The sequence below is a fragment of the Mya arenaria genome, chromosome 12 (genome assembly GCF_026914265.1).
Source record: "Mya arenaria isolate MELC-2E11 chromosome 12, ASM2691426v1".
NCBI classification, from domain to species: domain Eukaryota; kingdom Metazoa; phylum Mollusca; class Bivalvia; order Myida; family Myidae; genus Mya; species Mya arenaria.
In genome coordinates this window covers 5929078-5933855 of record NC_069133.1, presented here as the reverse complement: position 1 = coordinate 5933855, position 4778 = coordinate 5929078, and the positions used below count along the sequence as shown (strand labels likewise).

At 33.0% G+C, this 4778-nt stretch overlaps 1 long non-coding RNA gene across 1 annotated transcript; it reads right to left on the bottom strand.

Moving 5' to 3' along the window:
- Positions 1-1215: 1215 nt before the first annotated feature.
- On the bottom strand, positions 1216-4081 carry LOC128211163 (uncharacterized). The gene is made up of 3 exons (XR_008257228.1): positions 3856-4081; positions 3671-3713; positions 1216-1611 (listed from the first exon to the last, which is right to left on the bottom strand). It is a non-coding gene; the product is annotated as an uncharacterized LOC128211163 (long non-coding RNA).
- Between the last annotated feature and the right edge of the window lie 697 nt (positions 4082-4778).

Genomic DNA, 4778 nt, shown 5'->3' with positions numbered 1-4778 from the left:
TCGTAGCTATCCATTATATTTATCACACGTTGGAACCCACATGTATGTTTTTGTACCTGTTATATGTTGTATTCTATGTTAATATGGTTTACGGATGGATTACTGTTAACATTGTGATTGTAAATCCATCGAAGCTGCCATCAAAATCTATTTGGAAGAGCCACGTAAATACTTTAGTTTACCTGTTTGAAGAGAGCGAGTGGAACACACGTGTGCTATGTGACGACAGTTTTCAATATCTTAGGGTTCTTATCCAAAGCGTCCGTCCATGTATAGTATACAAAGTGTGTTCCCTGAATGGATACAGATATATAGTGAACACTATTGCAAGACAATGGTGCATCAGTGTCAAACTCTTGCAAAATATTTGCAATCATTGTTGTTTGTTCCAATGACAGATATGCTAGACCATAAAACATCATAACATAAATGAATGCGTTGCGACATCGATATAACGCACGAAATATTTATGTGACATTAATTTTTTGGGACGCAATTGCTTGCAGACGTATTGTATCTAGAAGAAACTTTCGTTCTACTCAGTCTCCTCGGTGCATCTATCTTACCACTAGTGAACGAAGAGGAAAACCTTGTTTTCATCAATCGATCATTTGAGATTATTTACGACTGTGTTAAAAATTTTCTCAAGGGAATGTAATGCGTAGGGCACGCAGAAAATGTTACATGAGGCGTATAGAAATATATACTTATATATATATATATATATATAATTGTATGTTCTTGATCGACACGTAGAATCAGTACACATATTGTGTTAACTCATGGATCCATCCATCCTAGCCAGTAGACGCATTCTATGTGGCATATATATTTTCGTATATGTAGGGTGGATTGTAATATCCGACCCGAGGATAGATGCGAAAGGCGCTTACAAGGCTTGCAAAGCAGTGTGACCGATGATTCAAATCTCGTTCCGCCTCAGGTTTTTAAAGTATGTCACTAATATCATGCATAGTTTACTGACGTTAACGTCATGATGAGCAGTAACTTCAAGTAAACGTGTATATATTACGAGGAACGTCGACGTTTTAAATGTTGTCATAATATTGTTTGATTAAAAAAGGAAGACTGTATATTTACAAATGAGCAACGAAATATGTTAAGCTATGTGTGATTTTATTTGGCTAACAAGTTCAGATAAAACAACCACACGCTTAACTTATTGGACAACAAAAAAGAGTAAGTAATAACTATTTCTTAAATAGAATAAATCAAGAAAAATTAAAAAAGTCAAAATTAAAATTGAAACATTCAACACTCTCACTATGGCTTGGCAAATGATTATATCACGTAAACAAACAATAGATAATTACAATAGTGTATGCCTATACAATAAACATTAGTCAAAAGGGACCCCGCCTTGGCATGATTGTCATTCGTCATGTGTTTTACACTGAACGCTTTTCTTTTAGCTTCAGATATCCGTCACTGTCGACCTCGTTACACTGTAGTGTTTTGTAGTCCAGGGCGGATGCTGGCAACTTTTGCAACAACTCGTTGTTTCCTGCGTCATTTATTGTACAATAAGACGACTCTTGATTTTCTGAGCAGTTTTTACATGCGGTTGAATTTTTTACAGCATCTTCCATACTGAAAAAAATACATTAAGAACGAATAAAAATGATAGCCTGTATTCATAACGTCCGTTTAACTAGAACATGCAATGTTAAGTTCTTTTTCCTTTTTTGTACTTAATTTTAATAGGTTAGGCAAATAACCGATAACGTTTAGGCTTGGTATAACTAGCTTTATTCCTAGTGAAAACATAACGCCATTGGAGTGCGAAGAGGTTTACCGTTTCAATAAAATACTTAGTTTTCATTATTCCACTCAATCTCATTAATATATACAAAACAATACCTAAAACTCACTATAATTAAAACGGTTATTCGGAAATATAGCATTCTTTGATTAAGATTTACGAAGAGGTTAATTTGAATATGACCTGTATGGTGAGTTGTGTATGAATATTTTCTATGACGGTTTATGACTCTGATGCATTGCAGCAAAGCCCATCAACGCTTATCTTATATGCACCTTTCTAAAATGTGAAAAACGATATTTCGGGAATGACTTTGATGCCATATTCAATTCCCGCATTAAACTTGGATTAATTGGTTCTTACAATTGTTTCCTTTTTTCATTAATTTGCAATCTTTTAGACATGTTAACATGTCTTCTTGCAACACCTGGTCCATTCTTCCTCCATCTCCACCAGACATCAAACCTTACACTGTTGTCTGTTTATAACTGACTGCACTAGGTGGATACCCGTTTGGACATCCGATGTAAAGTTGTAATGTCTATTTGTTATCATATGTACAATTATGTGGGGGTTTATAGGCTGGTGAGTGTACTGGAACACAGTATAACGTTTGTCATATAATTCATATTTTGTTTGTTCTAAAAGTCATTTAAGTTTTCTCAAGTCGCTTTTGTCTGTTTCAATTATTATAAACTGGGTTTTAAACCTTTACACTTCTTAAAAACGGTTGTGTGCTACCTTGGTTTTCGGTAATTTGCATATTAGCTCGCACTCGCTCTCCCTAAACTTAATCCTATTGACCTATTGTGTAATTATATTGTAATACAACTATTAGAATTATGTTTATTATATCTTATAATGTTTTTGTAAGTGAGTTCAGTATTGACATTTAAAGCCACTACACTGCGACCAAGACTTGAGTAGTAATTCGGATGAACATTATTCTAAAGTAATTCGGACGTACTGATTGTTAACTATGACTTTATTAATTAATTGGTGCTTAACTCAATTTTATAAGACTAAATTATCAATGTAGGCGTACTAAGACTTGGTTAGTCTAAGGCTGAGTTCTCTTTATTTGAATATGATTTAGATTATTCTTGTTTGTAATTATTTACAGATACTAGTGCAATACATTGTATAGAAGATCCTCCACTATTGCGCTGATCCTAGTGTGTGCACGACGTAGGTTTACCTTGTTTTGGAAGTTTAGTAATATAACAATATATTGTCAATCTCATGTGTGTGACCAACATTCAACTTGTTAAAATGGATAATACACCGTGTTGTAAATGTAACTTGCATATGTTATAAATATAAAAAATGTACGATATGTATTGATTAATTACATTAGGTTTAAGATTGTGTTATTTGTATTTTCAGTTTTTAACCACGCTACGATAAATAAACGTACTTCATTATCGTTTGGATTATCTTTCTGTCGGCTAAGGACAGCAAAGTGACCACATACTATTTTGGTATGGTTTGAAAGGGTTTAACGAGAGAGAATATCAAAATTATCAGGCGCCAATATTATTGCCAATTGCTCGATGAAAATTTATGCTTGTTAGTACAGAGTATATCTTAAGTGTTTTTTACTAACTAGTGTAATCGATTTTCTGTACAACAGGCATACAGGTTGTGATTAATGTAGGCCTTGAAGTGAAATATCGATTAAAGTTGAAATGACAGAGATTTTAATTTTCCTATGATGTCGGTATAGACAAAAGATGTTTTCACAAACGTAAATAAATTAACGAATCCTCCCATTGAGACATCGGTATGGACTGGAGTTGTTTTAACGTACGTTAATATGAATAATGTATCTGATCCATGGGGTATATCGGTATGGACAAACATTGTATTTACGTTCAAAATTCTTACCTTTGTGTAGTCTGTAATTCCGAAGCTGACGTACTTGGTATGCCTGTTATAATTCCAGATTATGAAATATATTAGATCTCAGTAATGCGAAAAGCTATTAACTACACCTTTTAAAAACATTTTATCTGTACATCAATTACGCAGAAAACACAGGAGATATTTATGCAATTGTATAGGTATCCTACCATTCTGTCTGTTTCTTCTTACACACCACCATATTCCAACATACACGATTATCAATAGGACACCGACCACAGATGCCAGTATCACTATAAGCCAGGTGTTTGAGCTAGCCGTAACTGAAATATAAAATCAATATCACTCAATTTAGAAAATGGATTTGATTTATTCGAAATTTAAGATTGACCCTAAATCGAAATGCTATAAAGAAAACGATTTATATGTGTAACATTGGTGGAACATTATACTGGTAGACATTGTACATATATGTATGTAAGCTGTTATGGAATAACCCACATGACCGGAAGACAACTGATAACATTTCTAAATTCAGCTGTATAAACGATACATATTTCAGCGATTAAACCTGCTTATGGTTGTTTTTGCCTTAAAATGCAATTTCTGATTATTTTAGAAAATGTCAAATAGAGTAAGGCCTTCAAAGGTGTAGACGCGTCATAATATTTTATGTTTTTGCACTAATAAGTGCACAGTTAATAAGGCTTTGTATAAACTCAAATCAAAACACACTTTAATGTTTCTAATAGTTTCATCTTAGATGTTTTGCCAAGTGGTGTACTATGTCTACAGTAATCTAAAAAGAAGGATTCTAGATGTTTTAAGATGGTTTTGTTTTTAATAAAGTTGTAAATGTTTGTATTCTGATCTTGGACTTTCTGGTTTTTCCTCTTTGACGTTTTCCTTATCTTATTTGTTATTGCAGGTTTCATCAATTTTGTTTTGTCTTACAGTCCTTTCCTTTTTGTCAAACTATTTTTTATCATTTTATAACACATGTCTTTTTTCTGTGACTACAGGTAATTTTAGCAGAAGTAAAAGATGTCACTTAAACATCAACTTAAATAATATTTGATAATAAGGTGAATTGCGCAACACATTTTTTGTGTGTGCATTGATGTTTTACTAC